Genomic DNA, 22,521 nt, shown 5'->3' on the forward strand with positions numbered 1-22,521 from the left:
TGTGCAATTAGCCCTCAGCAAGATGGCAGCGGCGCGTCACGTGACCCCGTGAGCCCGGACCCGCAAAGTGCGGTGTTAAAAACAATTATGGTGCGAGCAAGGGCCAGGGGGGGCGCAGCTTTCCTAAAAGCAGGGACAACAAACCAAAATGAAATCAAATCCAAAACCAGGGATGTTTAAAAGTTCCTTAAGCAGGCCACGACAATGCGCGCAGCGCGAAGCCCTCACACAACGTGGTGGTTACCTTTACAAGCCCGGCATTTACATTTGGCCCGGCCACTAATAAATTCAAACAGATAATTTTTAAAAACTGGCACTTGTTGCAAAACTTTGATTGCACTTACAATAGACCACTGTTTGCCATGAAGAGGAATCAAAGTATTGGGCAGAAAATTGTGAGGGCTGATATCATTCCCAAAAAGGCTAAAAGCGATTTGTGCACACAGTGGCAACTCAAACCTATCGAGGGCCAAAAGAAATGCGGCAATTGTGCTGCTTGCAATACATCCGTAGAAGGTATTGCATTTGTTCATAATTCCATAAAATGGAAACATATGGCGTTTGCAAATTGTAAAAGCAAGAATGTGGTTTATGCTATTGTGTGCCCATGTAATAAGGTATACATAGGCCAAATGAATCAACAAGTCAATCAGAGGATCGCTGCCACATTAAAAAAAAGGTGCTAACTGCACCGATGGTTGAGCACTTTATTGCTAAATCTCATAGCGAGAACGACTTTAAGTGGACAGTCCTCTTTTCCCTCAATGTATCAAAACATGTGATGGATGTGGATAGTCTCTTACTCCAGAATGAGTCGTATTTGATTTTGAAATTTGATAGTGCTTTAACAGGTCTTAACACAGTGACTGAGCTCTTGAGAGTGTGAAATGTTGTAAGATTTTTTGTATTTACATGAACATGTACTGATAAGTAATCTTGTTCCAAACTGCGGTCGTTACATGACATCCGAGCAAATTAAAGACTACGTGTCCCAGAATGCACTATGAAAATCAGTTCCTTTCAATGACTCACGATTGGTTCTTTACTATAATAGCACAATACCCAAGTGCCTCAGCTTCTCACAATAAGTAATGGTGGTTGTGTAAACGCTAACTGCCTGCCTCTCAGAACGAATGCACCAGTGGAATACGTACCATTCAAGTCAGCTCCTAACTTTTGGTAAGCCCCCTGCACATCAATTTTTACATTTTAAAACGTGTCATGCTTGCCAGCGGTTTGACTAAATTCGAAAAAACCTCTGCTTTCAGTAATACGCTACACGACGTGGGCGGTCAGTTGCAGTGAATTTGCGGGCTACTTCTGTGGGAGGTTTCTCCAGAGGTAAGCCGATACTGACATTCCGTCCAGCTTGTGTATTAGTATGTACCACAATAGGGTAGAAAATTAATCCCGTGAATTTTTGTCTGCAGTAGTAACAAGCGTTAGGAAGAAACAGAGGGGAGGCAGAGAATGGCTTGAGATCGGCAGCTGTTTTTTCAGGTACGCACACTGGCAGCCAGTATGCTGTCCCCAAAATTAAAGTAGGAATTCTGTTAGAACAACATTGATGGTTTTGTTTTACAGAAACCCTGAAGGGCACTGAGTATTAACGGTGGCACATCAAGGCAGAGGGCACACAGCTCAGGTCTCCAACAAATGATTCACAATCGGGAGATGACAAGATAACTTAACGCCAGTTATTTTTTTGCGGGAGTCTAGGCAATAACGATTGGTGCTTACGTTTAAAGGAGAAAGTATGGAGCACGAATAATAGCAATATTGTGTTTATGTTTAAAACGTTTTTATTGAGACAAAACAAACCATGGGGGAGGGGGACAGGAGGCAGGATACATGGAATACAGTCAAAGAAGAAGGGATGCATCTCCAGAGGGTTGGCAATAGGTGAAGCGTTGGCTCAGAGGGAAGAACACAGTAGATGAACGCTAAAATTACAAGCTGTGGAATCCCACGCGCGTATCCGACCCCCAAAAGCGGAGCAATAAAACCCCCCCCAGTCAACACCTCAACAGAACACAATCCCCCCCCTCCCATCCCCCATCCTCCCAGTAACAAAAACAACAACACTCCCCCCTCCCCCCCGTCCTATGGTCCCGCAGCAAAGTAGCCCTAACCAGGAAGCCCCGCACCCCCCCCCCCCCCCGGGGGTCCCCATCTCACATGTAAGCTAGTCCGCCGGGGTCACCGGCGGCCGCAGCCTGAGAAGCCTAAGATACCTCGGGCAGGTGAGCTCCCGGAATTCAGTGGACAGCAGCGCTAGAAAGGGTTGCCATAGCTCTTCAAATTGGTCTATCTCCCCCGCAGCCGTAAGCGACAGCTTCTCCATCCCCAGCACATGCCAGAGTCTGTGCAACCAACCGGTGATGGAGGGGACGGTGGATGTGCGCCAGTGGATCAGAATGTTCTGAACCGCAGACCCCAGCGCTATCGCAATCTGCCTACCCCTGCGGGACTTCAGTGGGTACATTAGGTCATTGGGGAGGCCCAGCAGGACATACGCCGGGAGGCGCGGCAGCTCTATCCCAAAGTGCTCATCCACCTCGTCCAGGACTTCCTTCCAGTAGGCGGTCAGCACTGGGCAATCCCACAGGATGTGTGTAAGGGTACCTTCCTGCCCGCAGCTCCGCCAGCACCCCTTGTCAGTGTGTCTATGCATTTCATACAGTCTCTCCGGGGTGTAGTACCAGTATGTGGACACTTTAGTGAAGGTCTCCGTAAGGCCCGTGTGGTATGCAGAGTGCCGCGCCCGATACGCAATTTTGTCCCATTCCTTGTGGCTGAGTGTCCTACCCAATTCCCTGTGCCAACGCTCCCTCCCCGGATTGTAGTAGTGAAACGGCGGGGGTTGTAGGTGTTTGTACAGATCAGTGATCAGTTTGGCGTCGGAGGTCCGAGTAGCCAACCACCGCTCATACGGTGTAATTGGACGGGCAGCGGCGGCATGCACCTGAGGCTGGAGGGCCCAATGCCGAACTTGCATGTAGCGCAATCTGTCCAGCTCCGTCAGGCCGAACTCCTGGCGGAGTTGCTGAAAAGGAACCACTCCTTCCGGGCCATAGATCTGGAAGAGTGCCCTGCAGCCCGCCTGCACCCAGTGGGAGAAAACCCCCGGCTCCATCCCAGGGGAGAAGTCCGGGTTGCCCGCAATGGGCGTGAGCGGCGAAGGGAAGGTGGTAAGGCCCCGGGCCTCACAGACCGCGTCCCACACACGCAGGGGGACCCGCGTAACAAAGGAAGCGTAAAGATTAGCGGGGCGGTGCGCGCGGCGCAGGAATGGAACCTCTTGTAAGGTGCGGCCCGCCACTGCCTGGTCTTGGAAGAGCCAATGTTTGTCGGACTCCCACCTGCTCCACTCCACCAGATAGCGTAGCTGTGCCGCCTGGAAGTACTTACGGAGGTCCGGAATGCCAAGACCCCCCGCCTCCGGAGCAAGCGTGGAGAGGACCCTCTTCATGCGTGGCCTGCGGCCCTGCCAGACAAAGCGGGAGATGTCAGCCTGCATTTGTCGTAGCCAGCCCGCCGGGGGTTGGAGCGGAAGGGCTCGGAAAAGATATAGTATCTGGGGCAGCACCGTCATTTTGACCGCCGCGGTTCGCCCCAGCCAGGACAGCAGGCCTTTATTCCAGCGGCCAAGCTCGTCCTTGATCTTCCTGCTGAGGGAGGCATAATTGGCCGTAACCATCTCCGACAATGTAGGCGCCAGCAGAATCCCCAGATACGGCACCGTGGACGAGGACCACTGCATGGGGAAGAGCCGTTGTAGATCCCTCCTGGTTTCCGCAGCCAGGGACACGTCCAGTGCCATCGACTTGCTCATATTCATTTTGAAGCCGGCCACCCCCGCGAAGGCGTCCAACTCTCGGAGGCAAGCAGGCAGCGACCTCCTAGGGTCGTCCAAAGTCAGCAGGACATCGTCCGCGTAGAGACTGACGGTGTGGACGTACTGGCCCATCCGGACCCCGACAGCATCCGGATTGTCACGAATCCTCTGAGCAAACGGCTCCATGTAGAGGGCAAACAGGAGCGGCGAGAGAGGGCAGCCCTGCCGCGTGCCGCGCTCGATGGCAAAGCCACCAGAGCTACACCCGTTTACCCGCACCGACGCTGAAGGATGCTTATAGCAATTAAATACCATGGTGCGGAACTTATCGCCAATTCCCAGTTTCTTGAGGACCCGCTCAAGATACGGCCAGTGAACTCTGTCGAAGGCCTTCTCTGCATCAACGGACAACAACATCCGCTCCCCCGAGATCCTTGAGGCCTTCTCCAGAACATGTGTCACCCTCTTGGTGTTGTCAACCGTCTGTCTACCGGGCACAAAACCAGCCTGGTCCGCCTCCACCAGGTCGGGGAGGTGTGGACCCAGCCTGGCTGCGAGAATCCCCGTGTACAACTTGAGGTCGACATTTAGGAGCGAGATGGGCCGGTATGAGCCGCAAAGGGCCCGGTCCTTCCCAGGCTTCGGGATTACCGCGACCGTCGCCCTCAGGAGATCCGGAGGGATGGCTCCCGGTTCGGAGAAAGAGTTAAACAGCCGCGTAAGGACAGGGGCCACGGCCGTGCAAAAAGTCTTGTAGAATAGCGACGTGTACCCGTCCGGGCCCGGGGCCTTGCCATGTTTCAGCCGCGCAATAGCTGAAATCACCTCCTCCACATGGATGTCCCGCTCCAGGTGGTCAGCCTGAGCCGGGTCCAGTACCGGGAGGGTCACCGACTCCAAATAGCTATCGGCCTCCCGTGGCGGGGAGGGCTCCTCAGCATACAGCGCCTCGTAGAAGCCGCGGAAAGACTCCGCTACCTCCGCGTCCCCGGAGACAACCCCCCCGTCCGCGCCCACCAATTCTTTCACGACGCTGCGCTGTTGCGCGACCCGGAGCCGGTGTGCTAGGAGCTTGCCACATCTGTCCCCCCCAGTGTAGTAGGCATGTTTCAAACGTAAGGCGGCGTACTCCGCCCTATCAAGATCCAGAGCCGAGAGGAGCTTCCTCGCTGCCTTCAACTGCCTCCAGACCCTCGGCGCTCCCGTACGGCGGTGGACCTGCTCAAGCTCCCGAACTTGAGCCGTCAACTCATCCCTCTTCAGTTGTCGTTCCTTATTCTCGGCTGCAGAGATAGAGATGAATTCCCCCCGTAGGACGGCCTTCAATGCCGCCCACTGTGTCGCCTGCGAGGTGTCAGTGTTGCTATTGTGAGTGAGATAGTCCTGTATGACCTCCCCGATGCGTTGCACCACCGATTTTTTGTGTAGAAGTGTGTCCCGGAGGCGCCACACCCCCCGAGAGGGGGAGGCCGCCGGCCACTGGAAAACGCCGATAACTGGAGAGTGGTCAGACAGGGTCAGGACCCCGATGTCCGCCGCCGTGGCAGCGGCACGCATCGGTCCACTCACCAGGAGGTAGTCCAGCCGTGAGTAGGTGCGGTGTGCGTGCGAGAAGAAAGAGTAGTCCCTGTCCGTGGGGTGCAGGGAGCGCCAGAGATCGTGCAAGTCCATATCCGCAATCCGGGCCTTCCCAGCTTGGGACAGTTCCCCCGTCTGCGGGAAGCGCTGCGCCGATCTGTCCATCCCAGAGTCAAAGACAATGTTGAGGTCTCCGCCCAAGATAACGTGTCGGTCCGGGGAAGCAGTGACATCCACCAGCGCGGAGTCTAGGAAGCGCTCCTGGTGCTCGTTTGGGCTATAAACGGAGCCAACCGTAAATGCTATGCCTCCCAGGCTCATGCGATACGCAAGGAGCCTCCCCTTCTGTTCAGCACACTTATGCAACACCTCCCCCCGAAAGGAGCTCGCTAGGAGAATGGCTACCCCTGCCGTCTTGTTCGCTGCCGAGGAAAAGAACTGGGTGGGGAACTTAGCAGAGCGCATCCTATGGCAGTCTCGGGGCAATAAGTGTGTCTCCTGCAAAAGGCAAATGTCCGCCTGCGTCCCCTCCAGCAACGACAGGATCGCTCTGCGCTTCACCGGGTTATTCAGACCCTGAACATTAAGGGTCACTACCTTTAGGCCCGGCATTCCTCGCAGGGATCGGGAGCGCCATGCAATGGGTAGGGAATCAGCGGGTGGGGCGCGCGGGGCCGCAGCGCGGGACAAGCCAAGACAAAGCGGGCAAAGACAACATCGGACGGGACCTTCCCAACCCCAAAACAACCCCCTCCCCCACCCAAAACACAACCCTGGCAACTAGCCATCCCCAAACTCAAACACCCCATAGTCTCAGTCAAGCCCCAAAACGGGCAAGTCCGTAGAAAATAGCAAAGTGGACGTCCAGCCACTCACCTCCACCCGCTCCCCCCCAACCCCCCCGCCCCGTGCCAAGCATGTTAAGAAGCTAAAGACATCTCCCCCCGGAGATTGTGTTAGGCCGTCAAGGCCACGCTAGAGGAGCCGATCGAGTCCCCGGCCGCCGCCCTCAGGGCGTCGGCCCTGTCCGCCCTAATGGTAGGGGAGTCCGGGCGCCCTGCACTGGTCGCTGAGCGCCGCCTCGATGACCTCCGCCGATTCCGTCCCTCCGAGGACCTCCACGACGGCGTAGCTCCCTCTTCCTCCGCTGCCGTGAGCCCCAGGACACCACAAATGTCTTGCAAGGAGCGTAACTGATGCAATACTCCGTTCCACCGAAAAATCAAGCGGAAGGGGTGACCCCAAGAGTACGGCGTCTCATGCTCGCGCAAAAAGTCAGTGGCAATCCTAAAGGACCTGCGTTTCTGTAGAGTGATGGCAGAGAGGTCCTGGTACAGCGCCACCGGCCGATCCCGAAAGGTCAGGGGCTGTTTCCTGCGGGCTTCAGCCATGATACGCTCCTTTAGTGGAAAGTCGGGCAGGAAGGCCAGAATGTCCGGTGGGGGTGCCGATGGCTGGCGCTGACGGCCAACCCTATGCGCCCTGTCGATGCTGATGGGAAAGTCCGCGGCCTCCCCCAGGATTTCTCGGAACAGGGCCCGCAGATAGCCCCCCAGATCGGACCCCTCATCCGCAGTCGGCACGCCACGCACTCGGATGTTGTTCCTCCGAGATCTGTTCTCGAGGTCCTCAGAGTGGGCCTGGAGCTCCACACACTGTTCCCGGAGGCGAAGAACGTCCTGCTGGAGGTGGACTATCTCCTCCGCTCGCTGTTGGCCCTCCGTCTCCACCGCCTCCACACGCTCACCTAGGCCCTCCACCTCTCTGCGCACTTCTCGGACCTCGCTGGCCACCTCCCGCTTCAGTGTCTGGAAGTCCTCCCTGAGGGAGCTAAACAGTTCCTCCATGAAGGCCCTCGTGACGGGTGGCTCCCCTCCAGTCACATCCGCCGGAGCCCGGGAGGGCCCCGGCGAGGGCTGTGTCCTGTCCCGCAAGTGCTGGGCCCTGCCAAGCATGTCCGGCAGAGTACGGTCCCCTTTCTTCGGGCCTCCTTTTCCAGCCATCGTCAGCTCCGCAGTCGGGCCCCGATCCAGGCGCCCCAGAGATGCTCAGCCGCCGGCAAGCACTCGGGCCGGGGAATCCCCCACAAGTGAGGTCGCTGCGTCACAGGTGACAAAATGGCGGCCTAGCCCGGTCACCGTCAGCCGCAAGAGCTAGCGTGAGACAGCCAAGGGGGCCGCAGCGAAGGGGTCCCAACAGCTCATCCCTCCGGTAGTCAAGACAGCAATATCGGGAGGTCGTGTGCAGCCAGCATCCAGGGCTCAGCGGAGGTCGCCACCACTGCTCCTTCGGGGACAAAATGGCGGCCGGGCGGAGCAAGCCACAACGACTAGGCCCGGCAACACCCCCGGGGCCTCCGAGGCGCCCCGCAGTGAAATAAGTTCCACCACCGGCCCCCGTTAGTCACGCACAGGGGGCCAGATGAGCCGACCCCAACAAAGAGTCCGCCGTACCTCGGCTAGGGGTCAGGGCCTCCGCAGTGCAAGGTGTCGCCGTCACCAGTCCGAGTGCCGGGGCACCCGTCCCAAGCCTTCCACACCGTCGGGCCCCTTCCCGCCAGACTCCTTCAGTCACCGTCGAGCGGCGGGCCAGATCCCCTCCAGACCGCAGCTTTCAGCACCAGGCCCAACCGAGGCGCCCGGACAGCTCTCCAATACGCTCCGCCCCTCGGGCTCACCGCCGTCGTCCCTTGATCTCGGACGAACTTTTGGGGGGGTTCCCCCGGGGCGATCCGGACCAAAACAGCACCGATGTGTGCCCCTGATGTTCCGCCCCGCTCCTCTCCCGCGCTGAGCCTCAGCGGGGGGAGAAAAGCATAAGAAAAGGGCTTTAGCTTGGCCGGGCCGGAGGAGCTACGGGAGGAAGCGTCCACTCACCCCGCCATCTTGGCCACGCCCCCTCGCAATATTGTGTTTAATATTGTTTTAGATAAACCAACATTGCAAGTAGGAATGAAGTCCAGAGCAAATCTAGAAATTCAGAAGCCCTGATGAGAGTCCTTGTATCGTGAGGACCAGGATTCGAAACGCGTTGGCATTTTTTCACAGAGGAACTGAAATCAAATATTCGCAGACACTGAGGGAGTTTAATTGTTTTCCCCTACCTGGAAAATATCGTTCCCTTTGATCGCAAAAGATGATTATGACGTTCTGATGAATTATATACTGTGAAGATTAATTGTGAAATCGTGCAAAGATAATAAGTTGCTTAATGTACTTTTTCGTTGTTTTAGTATGTTTTTAGCTTGTCATTTTGTGTAATGTTAAATGTGTATTGTTTACTATGTGAATTAAGTGGTTGAATGTTCTTTTGAATATTGTATGTAATTTTCTTGATATGACAACATGTCTTTCTCTATGAATTTTCAGAAAACAAATGAATTATATCGAAAATAACACGAGTTAATAAAAACCTGATCAAACAAAAGTTTAGTTTATTGATCATTTCAGCCTAACAACATATGCTGAAAGTAATTTGAGGGCTCAGGTAATCACGTTTTTCTTGTCAAACTTTTAGAAAGTTGGCATTTTCCTGCTATAACTATTTCGGTGCCTGCAACCTGTTACTGGTTCATGTGACTGGGTGTAGTTGGCAGTTTGGCTTTGTTTATTTCTCTCAGATAGCCACACAATAGAGGGATTAGATGAGACTGGATTAAGCATCAACTGCCAGAATGGGTGTGGAACTGTATACAGCCTCACTTGCAACTGAATTGGCTGTGCTCTGCCTTCTCATAAAGAGCTTGTCACCCCATCATTGTTAATGCAACCAGCTTGGCATCAAGAGAGGGGAGTCAGGAAACTTCAAGCATTTCAAACGGAATTATCTAGAAACTTCTCCTTCAAAGAAGACACCAGGTATAAAAATAGACCCCTCAGACTGACTCTTCAGTTAACATTCTGGACCTGCAGAAGTACTCCCAGAGGACTGCCTGCTGCTGTGGCCTGGTGTATACCCCATAAGACTTCATTGATGTACCTTGAAGGACTGCTATACTGCCTGGAGCCTATCTGGAACCCTCAGAGGCCTGCCCTGCGGCTTGAACCCTGTTTCATCACTTGAACCCACTGCTACCAGACTGACTCCAAGGGCTAGTTGGCTTGCCTGATCAGAGCCATAGAGCCAAAAAGGCTCCAAATATCTTTAACCCACCTGAGTGAATTCTATTACCCCAGTGGTGCCCCTCTAGTCCTGGACCCTTGGTGGTGGTGCTAAAGGTTCCCAGATAACCAAATCTGAAACTTAAGACTTAAAAAACATGGGGGTACAAATTGCTCTGAGAACCGAGGGGAGTCTCGGACTAACCTACTACTCTATCCACCCAAAGTACATCGCAGGTTGGCCTGACTTCATGGCAGCTCCCACCACATTATTCTCCACAACTGCAAATCCTGTTAAGCAGCCCTTCACAAAAGGAGTACTTGACCTTGTGGAACTCTTGCTGTCTGCCTACAACCTCGTCCTGATGGAGATTTTCGACTTCCAAAATAGTGATTAAGTCCAAATGAAGAAGTTTTCACTGTAACTTCATCCAGTTGCTCCCTAATGACAACACTCCTTCCTCGGACACCACTTACAGCCGTGCCTCTCTTAACTTTACCTCCCCAGAACACTTTTCTTGGAAATTTCTTCAAAGTCCAAAGGTACTTGCTGCCCAGGCCCAACCCACTTCTTGTATTTGACTCACATGCCATCGCGGTTGACCATATTTATTGACTTTGAGCCGGTCTCACGCAACTAGTCTTTACCTAAAATTCCTAACGCCAGTTCTACAAATTGGATTTTTGTTGTTTGTCAAATAATTTATTAAAATGTACTCTATATTTCTAAATTGGTGGTTTTTCTTATTGTGTTGTTTTCACTTTATTACTGTTGTGTGCAGCATAAATACTTAATCATAAATACTTTACACATTGCCTCTAAGTTAAGACTGACTGTTTATCTGCCAAGCTACCACTCAACTAACAACCCAATTTCTCGCACTAAGACATTTAAAAACAACTGTTTCCAAAGGCTCAAAAGCATGACTTTAGAATGCTTTGAGTACTAACATCATATTTCATTCTGGAACTACTGAGCAAGCAATAGGGCAAACAAATCCAAAGCTCCTCAGAAATCTATTTATCACATCTTAACCATCTTTCAGATTGTCCTATGGATCTCTGAAATCATTTATTGCCAACTATTGAGCTTCCAATGTGAGGGTACTCGTGCTTATGCAACACTCCCTGGAACCACTCTAGAATAGACAATATTGGAAATTGACTGGACACATAGAATGATCATTACACCATTTCTGAGTTCCCACAATTTTGAATTACTTCTACACTGTGAAAAGTAAAACTCTTCCTCTCTTACCCTCTCCTCTCAACTGGCTGGTAAAGGACTCTCTGCTGGAACAGAATAATGTAAAACAGAAGGGATAGTTGGAATCCTTCAGTGCTGAAAAACAAACTGACAACCTCTGTAACACAGGATATCACAATCACCTGAGCCAGAAGGACACTATCAAAATGGTTACTCTGTTGATCTCTTTCAATTATAGCAATAAATTCAAAATCAGAGATATTGGTGCAAAAGCATAAGATAACTCCTGACGCTATTGCATTGACATTGCATCTACGTCCATTCTCCCGTCTTCCATGGCCTTGAGCAATAGATCATTAAATGGCTTCCTGAATCTGATGAATCTTCAGAAACATCTCCTTAATTAAAGGCAGATTGAGAATTAAGACACAGTCCTGCGTAATGAGTCTTCTCAAGCGTTTCCCTTTCCATTCACATAAGAATCTTATGATAAGATGTGCTTAAAGATAACAGGTGATTGTGTGCCCAGATTCATATTTGTGCTCCCAAAGTAGTCAGAGAAGGGCACCTCGTTCCCCCTGATGATTTAAATATGTAACTCCTACAACATTGTCTGATCTCAACATAACATGCAACCCTTTATCTGTGGGAGAAAAGGTTTAGGGTTCTGGAAATAGCCATCGACTCCAATTTGAGGATTTTTGGCTGTTCTCGAACAACCGTTGAGCCTGAGCAGACAAATTGTCTATCCAAGCTTCCCAGCCTATGAAGCTGGCATCTGTTGTTATAACTTTTTGTGCTACCACCTGAAAAGCCATCCCATTCTCAAATGAATGCTAACAAATCCACTACTTTATCTCCTCTTGAATCTTCTCTGTTGCTGCAATCATTTTTTGGAAATGTTGAGACGCCAGGCTTCAAAACCTCTGCAGCTAACTCACTAGTGGCTACACATGGAGCAGTGCCCATGTTACAGTGAAGATGCACACTGTCATATGGCCCTGAACCTTCAACAAAGTCATGCAAGAGCCTCTTTCTTTTTGTGTAGATCTGATACCAGGCTCATGAGTTCAAGGCTGTTTCTTGTGGAAAAAGTATTTTATGAATATCTGTTTTTAAGTGGACTCCCATAAAAATGCAGTCTTGTGACAGATCCAGCTGAAATTGTTGAACTAAACCCCGTGTCTTTCAGGCAAGACTCTGCCAAGCTCAGTTCTCACTGATTCCTGGACTGATGGAGCATGCAGGTGACAATTGTCCAGATACGGGTAGATTGCCAAGCTATGAAGATGTAAAAAAAGCTGTTCGTGGTGCCATTAGTTTTTTGACCATCCAGGGAGCTATTTCAATTCACATGGTAGAGCCTGGAATTCAGAATATCCATCTTTCACACAAAATCTGAGATATAGATGGGTTTTTGAGATAGGTATGTGAAGACATGCATCCTACACATCCATTGTTATCATGCAGTCTCCTGCTTGAGCCAAAGTAATTATTTGTTGAAAAATCTAATTTTTAAATTTCTTGTCCATAATCCATTGATTCAGGTCATTCACAGTTCAGAAACCCCTCAAGCCTTTAGTACTAGGAAGAAGATCGAATAGAAACATTGACCTGTATCTTACTCCGGTATCAGAATTAAGGTCTTCATCTGAAGCGTTGTGTGGATGGCCTCTGACAATGCTTGTTTCTGGTGACATTTCAGCCATTTGGTGATCTGATCACTGAAACTAGAGGGCGGCTCTTGAACTCTATCATATACCAATGTTTCACAATCTGAAGAACTCAAATAACTGAAGGTATTCTTCCCAGTATTGGTGAAAATGGCAAATCCGATATCCTGTCAGAAATTCTTATTCTTTCCAGGCGTAGTCAGGATTTTTGTTTTTCTGTGGTTGCCTGTTTCTGCTTTTGTAATCTTTTCATAATATGTTCTCCTTTCTGAGTTTTTAGATCATGAAGAACATTGTTGTCTTCTGGAAGGCTGCAAAATTGTTTTCTTCCCAAAATGTGACTGCTAATGAAAGGAAGAATACTCTTTTGTGTTTCTCTCAAATATTTTGTGCATTTTCTATATTAAACTGCCTATTATACGGGAAAGGCATTTTCAACACTGTGGCTTTATGTTTGGAATCTGTGTGACAATCCTTTAATGATAGATTTGTTCTTGCTGATATTTTAGCTCCACTGGCAAGCACTGAGGCCCTTACTACTTGAAATGATAGTTCCAATACAAATTCTGTCTGCTTCTCCATCATTTCCAGAGTAGAACATTCGGCTCCACTTCCCACTTCCTTAAACAACTATTTAAAGTCTGAGATTAATGATTGTCAGCATAAGCACCATAAATTCCAGCCCTAATTGCCACATGTATACTTCTGTATGCTTCCTTCAATGAGGGATCTATCTTCTTATCTGTGGGGTCCACTAGAAAGGATTATATCTTCTTTGAAGTAGTCCCCACCTAGCTAGAAGCCATTAAATCCACTTCTACCACATCTGGTAGCATTCTATCCATTTTTTTCTAATGAATACAATTTTATCATGACCAAGCCATTGATATTTCTTCAGGATTCTTCCATCTTCAAAGCATAATATCCAACACAAGCACACAAATGGGTAAATAACACTGAAGGGATTTCTAAAATTGCCGTGGGAATGTTTTTGAAGAAGTACATGGTTCTTCTGGAACAGCAAAACCCATATTAATCATGATATGTCGGAATAACTTGATGTGTGAGATCATATTTTCACTTTGATCCTTCGACAATATTTCACCCTCTTTGCCCCTACAGCTTGATAACTTGTGGAGTTAAAATCTGCATTGAGCAGTTGCCTTTTTGGACTTTGTTACGGGAGCCCTTTATTAATCCAAAGACAAGTCAAAACAGCACCAATCTTTCTGACTCTTCTCACTGAAATAAGGTCTTGTCCTCTTCCTCACTGTAGAAGATGATCTTATTTATTAGCTTATTAACTTGTGACGGGGCATTTGTGAGTGGATAGAAGAGATTGTATTGCAATGGTCCAAGTTGAGGTCTGGCTTTTTCCAAGTCTATGTTAAGCAGCATCTTAATGTGAGATACGTCTTTAAGCTCTGCTCATTTTCACACTTTGTCTTTGTCCCCAGTTGGGATGAACCTGTAAGGTGAGCGTTTCTTAGAGGTGTGTCCTCTTTCCAATGAGGCAGTCTTTTGGAAGAGCATGTTAACCCCGGTCGCTGACTGATTAAAAAAATTGAGATGAAAGTGCCATAAGAGCTAGAAAGCAGGCGAAGGGGACTGCAGAACCACCAGACTGACTGGACTTTTGGAATGCGATTATTGGCTTACATGTTGCAGGTAAAAATCACAATTTCAAGACACCCTTCTCAAAATTGTTCATGGAACTTTTAGAATACTATTTTTTTTTCGTTTTGCCAAGTTTAAAAGTGAGCTATGGAAAATTTTAAATTCATGCACTATAGAAACTCACTACTCACTACACCTTCTTGTACTACAGTTGAAACTGGTGAATAGGCAACAATGCATTAACATAAACTTCCTTTAGACCTGAAGATAATTGATGAAAATGCACATCCACTTTGAAATAAAATTCACAATGATTGTGGAGGTTGAGAAGAGGGGGTGGTTAAATGCTAGCATCAATTGCAGTTGGGTTTGCTCCGGGGCTCTAGCTTTAGTGAATGTTGTGAGTAGGATGTGGACGGGGGTGGCTGAAGTATGATCTGGCGTGCCATGAGGCCCTTCTTCCACATAGTAACTGCCAGGATTACTGGGCGTTTGAAGGAGAAAGGATGTGGCATTCATCTGTCCCTTTCTCCTGCGCCGCCGCGGCTTCCTCTAATCCCCCAGCGGTAAGTGAAAAGGTAAAGTAATCTAATTTACAAACAATCACTCTCAAAACGTTGTTTTTATATGCTACAAACTTCACACCAATTGCTGTGTAAAGCCCCCAAGTGACGGCAATCTTCAATACATTTGCAGAGCTGTTAGTGTAAAAAAATCAAATTTTAACACATGATTTTACAGTACTGTTTTCACGTTTCTAGTTTGACGGTCTCTCGACTTGCGTTTTGGCCTAACATCTTCATGTATGCCTTAGCTCCCCTCACCCCCACTTTTACTCTTCACTTGTGGTCACTTCTCCATAACCACTTCTTGAGTTTAAAGAGAAGTTTATTGGATATAAAAAGGAAATATAACAATTCGAAATACATCATATAATGTAATATAAATCCAAAATTGATTATAAAACAAGAGAGGTGAAAGAAAGGAAGGGAAAGAAAGAAAGGAAGGGAGAGGCGGGAAAAAGGGGGAGATCATATGATAAACACTGGTATATCCATAACCACTTCTAGTCCGGGTGCGCTTAACATCTTTGTTTTAGATTTTTCTCAGAGTTGTTTTCTCCATAGCACGAAGCTCCCCCTAGGGCATTAGAGCGCTTTCCAAAGGAACTAGGCTGTTAAACTTTTTTTTAAGACACTGGGAGATTAATTGATGTAACGAGAGGCTGAGTCGAGGCCGGAAATAAAATCATTCTCCAAAGTTTTGAGCTCTAGAACTAGGCCACACTACCTCCCAGGAAAGGCAATCAATTATTGCAAAACTAGAGATTTGATATCACGCTGCAGCCAACTGCATTTAGCCATGAAATTTGCCAGGTATTTAACATCATAAAAAAGGAATGGGATATGAACCCCCATACTTATTGTGTAATTTATATGGTTTTAATTATGGGTTTTGTGGAATACGGTGTAATATTTAACGCACTCAAAACCCAGTAGTGCGGGCAGGAGGTATTTTCCTGGTCTTCTAAATTACCATACAGTCCAATTTGTGCTACATGTCTCTAATTAAAGTGCAATGCAACTTTCCTGAAAACAGGTAAACTATTCAGAAATGGTAATGACACAATTTTGTAGACAGAAAGTAAAACTGCTCACAGGAGAATATGATGACATTTCCAAATCATTTCTGTTATGACTGCAGGGTTCCAGGCCCGGTGTTCCTGGCTATGTATGAAGGTTTTTACAACACAATAAATATGTTCAGCAATCTGTCACTCTAGCATACAACAATGAGCTGAAATGTGATGCCTGAAATAAAGTCAAACAGACTATGAACTTTTACTGAACACATTTTAACAGTTTGCAATCTGTCATACGATTTTAATGTTTCTGGCAAGCAAAGCAAGTGTTTTGTTTTATTTGTTTTTTTACACTTGCTTTAATTAGCCTGACAAAATGGTTCTGCACATTTATCATCGCTGCAGGAGAAAACAGCGCAGGCACTGTTTATCAGTATTCCCAGCAAGAACTGTTTACTCTCCGATTCTACGAATGTGGCACTTTTTCGCTCCTTTTGAAAGCGACTGTTTCATAATTTAGCATTCTAATGAATATCCTAGGAGGTGTTTTTAATTCACTTACAATTAAATATTCTGCAAAAAATCTCTCTTAACTTGTTAGAAAATAAAGATTTTAGATCAACTTCTTTCAAATCTATGAACAAACATTACGTCCTCATTTCTTAAGAAAAATGAATTTATCATAGATAATAATAAATGATGAATTTCATATGCCTGATTGCTCCATCTTGATGCTTACATAAGGCCTAAGGAAGACACCTGCAAAAACCACAACGAAGCACATAGCATCATTTTCCGGTGCATTCTATTATATAATTATTTATTTTAGAATTAGAGCACATGGTTGTTTTCATTCTTTGGATGAAGCCACTGTCTTTCATTAAGCTTTATTCCTCACATTTTGTTTTCGACAAGAGTGTCCAGTGTAGGTCACTCTGATCCAGGGTAAGGCCATATTATCAGGACATCTACATAAAACACAGTTACATAATATAAATATAAATGGAAACCATGTACATAGTAGTTATCCTGAAAATTCTGCATTGATCTGGTTCTCTCATATCAAGGCTGGACTCAGATGACATAGAAAATATCAGTGCATGTCATTTAACTTGATGTACACTTATGGGTCATCAGATTTCATTGAGTGCTAAGAAAATATGCATGTAAACCATGCTCTTATTACCTTATTCCTTCTCAAACCTCTTCTGCTAGAGACACAAAACAGATGTATATGCTATCAGTAGCACTGCCGAAGGTCTGAAACATGTAAATGTATTGCTATCAGGTTCATAACCAACAACTGGTTTGAAATATTACAATGGAAGAAATTTTACTTTTAAACAGGGGCTTAGAGGCTGATTACAAGTTTGGAGGTCCAACTGCCCTACCACAGCCATGGTGGTCCTCCATCTGCATGATTACGATGAATGAAGGTTGAGCAGGAGACCACCATGACGGAGTGCTCATCGCCAGCAATGCGGCAGACTAAAATGCTGGATATTAGTTTGCCAACGCCATCACTATGGTGGTCTCCTGACTGCCCAATTATGAGAATACTGCAGTTCTGGCAGATCCCTCACGGCTGTGCTCTAGCACCGGGAACCCATCAAGGTTCACGCGTAGCAAAGAACAGAACAGTGGCCTTTAGATGGACACAAAAACAACACACCTGGTGTTCCTTGGTTAATTGGATACACCTGCATAGCACACTATAAACCACATCCCATTTCAGACCATGACCCTTTGCCACTCCACAGCCACAGAGCAGTCTCAAAGGTAAATTGCGGACAGAAAGAAGGCTGGCTATATCTACCTCTTACTGGTCATACTCCACATACTTTTCTAGCTCCATCATTTTTTCTGTCTCCGGTGTCTCTTTTAATTTTGTAGTGTTAGACCCTTCACAATTTCATTATGTCACGTAAAAAAAGAAACCTACATTTTCTGAGCAAGAGTTGTCAGTCCTGGTGGATGAAATTATTAGAGTAGAACCAAGTCCAACATTACTCCTCTTAATAGGAAAAGGGAAATGTGGGACAGAATAATCTGCAAAGTGAACGCGGTAGGCACCATTCAATGCAGACAGTTGGATATAAGGAACCGCTGGGACGACCTCAGGATGAAGGTGTGTAACTTGATTTCTAGGCAACACCTGAATGCCCCGAGGACTGGCGGTGGCACTCCAAGCACACTATTGCATTTACTACCCTAGAAGGAGAAGGTCTTGTCCATCATCCACACTGAAGGCATGCATGGAATACATGGGGGAGGAGAGTCTGGTAAGTGATACTTTACAAACTAACACGAAACCTAACTAGCTGCTTTAGTCACAAATCAGATCTCAACAATGAGTGCAGCAAATATTTCCCTAACTTACAAACTGGAAACAATTAGTCTCAGGGGTGAAATTTTTCCTATTTGAATGTGTTGTGTCACATGTAGGCTATGTTACAACAGTTTTCACACCATGCCATTAATCCTGTAAGCGTATGAGAAATAAAAATATACCCTGATACATCTGATCTCACCCAATTTAAAGGTATAGCTCATACCAAGAGATCAATGTCTATAGGTATGACACCAACCATCTAGATATGGCAGGAAATATGGTATTTAAATGACTACAACTACCATGATGCCCTGTGTTAGTCATCCAAAACAAGACTGAAGTTTCTATCTGCACAATGTTAAATGTTACACTATAAGCAACTGAGCCACAACTCCCATGGAGTGAGCAGACGACATCCAATGCGGTTCTCAGATACACAGCACTATACTGTCCTGTATGTAGCCCTGGTCACATCAACTGTATTATAACATTGCATGATGTATGACACAAAAAGTGTGTTGGGCCAACAGAGAAAGCCAGTAACAAAATCTAAAGATGTGAAGTGTCAGGTGACTCTTTGACTCAGCACTGCTCACATGAGCACAAATGGCAAAGACAAAATGAAATTGTATCAACTACTGTCTTGTACTCAGCTAGGCCTTGGAAAGTGTAACATTACGAAACCAATCTCTTATGTTGTGGATAGAATGGATGTTAAATATCATGTATACTACAATAACAAGCACCCCACAAATCTGGACATGCTATGAGCTACATATCCGAAGTACAAGTATTTAATCTCTAATTGTCAGAATATGATGTGCATGAAAACTGAAATATCAACAAATTAGTCCCTAGTTATGGTTTTCTCCCTCTAATGTCACTAACTGTGTTGCAAGATCAGAAGATACATATCACACATCAAACCATAACAATGTTCTCCATTACCCAACAGGTCATGTGGCCAGAGCTCTGCCAATGAAGAGACCACCACTGGACCCCAGGAGCGATGCCGAGAGTGAGGACGACAGTGCAGGACAGGCTTACATGCTGGTCCATTTGGGCTGACTGGGCAGACCCCAACAGTGATTCTCATTGTGCCCACAACACTACCCCCCGCAATTGGTCAGCCACCGGTTGTTGCCACAACCTGTGCCCCTAGCACAGTGGCTCCCATCTTGTGCCCACCCTAGCCAAGGCACCTGAGGTCACCAGCACCACCCCTGCAGCTGAAGAGCCAGGAACCAGTGGGGCACCCCAAACTCGGCACAGGGCACAGGTTTATCGGGGCAGGGGTAGAAGGAGGTTATCTGTGGGCCAGCAGAGTGAAGCCACTGGGGACAGTCAGGCCCAGTCAAACATCAGATAGTAACCAAACTCACAGAGATGAAGCAGGCGCAGAGGGATACACACACAGAGTTAGCAGCCCACAATACCAACATAGGCTTCCTCATTAGGGTGCTGGTGGACATAAACTACACTCTGGCCAGGACTTTTCCACCACCATCCACCTCTTCCTGTGGTGCTAACCATTAGGACCCTCAACATCAGCATTAGCCACAGGAAGGGAGGCCCTGCCAGAGGTGCAAACCACAGCCAGCACCCCAGTTACTGCATCTGCGGATCCCCCCTTGCTGGCAAGCCAGAGTGTCCATGGAAACCTCCAGCTTCTTCGGTTGGTCAGACCAAGACCACACCAGCAAGAAGTGTTGAACCTAATATCCCCCTATGTATGACAACCATTAACTTTGTGGACTATTTCTGGACCCATTTCCCTTTCAGATGGATGGAGCCTGTTGGGCATTGTACTCCAAGCAATTTGCTCTCTGAAATAATACCTTCATGCACCTTGACTGACTCCTTCACTGTTCTCTTTCATTATTCCCCATATCACATATTGTTTAATTCCATAACTACCACACATCCATGCATTCCCATCTGAGGTTTACAAATGCACACATTTTTGCTTGTGTAGGAATGGATATTTAGCATGTACACAATTTTTACCATAGATTCACAACCATGTTTCACAAAAATGCCAACAAAATAATTTGAAAAATACCTTCTTTCTTCCATCTGAAATACAATGGGCTATCATGATGTCAAAAGATAACAGTACACCAAAATTAAATGGTAGAAACCATTTTTAAATCACTGACATTACATATGTGGAAAAAAGAAACATGTTAGATATTTTGGAGGTGTTGAGGCCAATCGTCATGGACCAGTGTCATCACTTGGTGCCATATCTCTTGCCTGACAACACAGATCTAAGAAGTATCACACCAATAGTCAAAGTAAGGGCTGCACTGCATTTGTTTTCCACTGGTTCTGTCCAGTGCACAGGGACAATATCTGGTGGTATCTCACAAACAATGTTCAGTTATGTGCTAAGAATAACTCCTCTTGTATTTGAAGAGACACATTCACAGCTGCATCCAGTTCACCAGACATTATGATTAAGCCAATGTGAGGTGTGCTTTGCATAAGTATGCTACACACCCACATGCAATCGGAGTCCATGATGGCACCCATATTGTATCAAGACCAACACACAACAGGGAACAAGTCCATAGTGCAAGTTCAACCTCCCATTCAATCACTCTGCAAGTTGTCTTGCTGCCGGATTGGTACTCCCAAACTCTGTGTCTGTCAGTTCCAGGAGCCAGCCATGTCACATTTGTGCTCCCAAACAGCAACATACAGCCGCAGATGTCACAACTTTCAAATTTTCAAATCAACATGACAAGGTGTATGTACCTAGAACAGGACAGCATATAAAGAGTGCATTAGAATTCAAACATATAGAAAAGTCAACATAGTCAATATCTGGAGAACAGAGTCGTGACCTACAATGTAACTTGAACACTGCAACAGAAACAAGACTCATGTGTCATAATCTTGTTCCAAATACACCTTTGACCACAACTTGCCCAGGTCTGGTTTTACTTATAAATCTGCTTAAAATACTTATGTCATCATCACAACATGAGGTGCTGTAGCAATCCTAGTAATGTACGGTCATAAAAATACTTACATTCAGGAGAAGTTGTTGATGAGATCCTGACAAATGTCCTCTCCCTCTTCTCCATCACTATCATCTTCAGTTGGAATTTCATGGTCTTCATCTGGTGGGTTGATGTGGTCGTCATCCTCTGCGATGATAGGGATGTTCCATCTCAGGGCGAAGTTGGGCAGCATGAAGCAGGCTACAGCGATTTGGCACATCCACTGGGTGAGTAGAGGAGATCTTCCCCTGTCTTGTCCAGATATCTGAATCTGGTCTTCAGGAGCCAAACATCCTGCTCCACAGGACACCGTGTTCTCCCCTGCACATCATCGAAGTGGACTTCCCTTGGCATTGTTAGGTTCCTCAGTCGTGTCAACAACCAAGGTTGATTGAGATATGCTGAGTTGCCTACACGTAAGTCAGACATAAGTGCAAAAATGAGTCTCACAGTCAGTGTTGACCTACCTTGACATTACCATATAGAGTTTGGACAGTTCTTACTCACCAACAAGCCAAGTCCTCTCTTTTGGAGTTGGGACATTAGCTGGGGTATGGTGCTGTTTCTCAGTACGAAGGAGTCCCGTGCTGATCCTGGGAAACAGGCACAGACGCTTGAGATATACAAATCCGCAAGGCAGACAACTTGCATATTGATTGAATAGAAGTGTTTGCGGTTTCGGTAAGCTTGTTCCTTGTTGTACGGTGGTACCAAGGCAATATGAGTGCCATCTATCGATCCAATCACATGTGGCATGCAAGCTTTAAATCGAATTCTGCCTTCAAATTTGCCAAATCTTGCCATCTGGGGAACTGGATGTAGGTGTCAAAGTGTCTCATTAAAGAAGAAAGCACTTCTCCTATCACACGACTGAACATTCATAGAGACATACCACCAGAAATTGCCACTGTGTACTGGAAGGAATCTGTGGTAAAAAACTGCAGTTCTGCCACCAGTTTAACTATCATAATACACATATAGATTGTGTACAGTCCAACACGCACCTCCAATCACTATTATGATCTTCACGTGTGTCTGTCATGGAAATTTGCCACTCATACCTTCGAACATGTATAATGATCACTCCTATGATGCTAAATGGGAGGTTCCCAGAATTAGGTTACTCACCACTGGTGTACAGGGCATGGCAGTAAGATCGAGTTTCTACACAGTAATGCAACACACTGTCCTTTTGCTGCAAATAAAAGTGCAGAGACAAAGTTTTACTACCCTATCAATGATTGTGAAGTTATTTCCACTGATGCCGACACAATTAGCATCACCAATTTTGTACTTGCAACTACTAAGATGGCGGATGCCTGACCGCAATTGTAGGACATGCTGAAGCTAAGACCGCCAGTGGAAGTCAACTGTGTGTTAGAAGGTACCATCCAAGTGCACACAGCCATAGGCTAACGGTGTTGTTTTGATGGTCAAGGTCCAATGGCTGTGACCGCCAACGGCGATGACAGCATAGGTGGAATACATGTATGCGGAAATTTGATAATTGATTTATTTGTCTCCTCACATTGCTGTGAACAACACCTCCTCTACTTTAGCTGCTGTTTTCCATGTCTGGGGCCAGT

At 47.0% G+C, this 22,521-nt stretch overlaps 1 long non-coding RNA gene across 2 annotated transcripts; it reads left to right on the forward strand.

Moving 5' to 3' along the window:
* Positions 1–1,088: 1,088 nt before the first annotated feature.
* LOC146789918 (uncharacterized) lies at positions 1,089–22,235 on the forward strand. 2 transcript variants are annotated; one of them, XR_014969495.1, is made up of 5 exons: positions 1,089–1,179; positions 1,269–1,341; positions 1,431–1,500; positions 13,854–14,064; positions 18,883–22,235. It is a non-coding gene; the product is annotated as an uncharacterized LOC146789918 (long non-coding RNA). The 2 variants fall into 2 exon arrangements; XR_014969496.1 differs by lacking the exon at positions 13,854–14,064.
* Positions 22,236–22,521: the final 286 nt, after the last annotated feature.

Source organism: Triturus cristatus, chromosome 10 (genome assembly GCF_964204655.1).
Source record: "Triturus cristatus chromosome 10, aTriCri1.1, whole genome shotgun sequence".
Taxonomy (NCBI): Eukaryota; Metazoa; Chordata; class Amphibia; order Caudata; family Salamandridae; genus Triturus; species Triturus cristatus.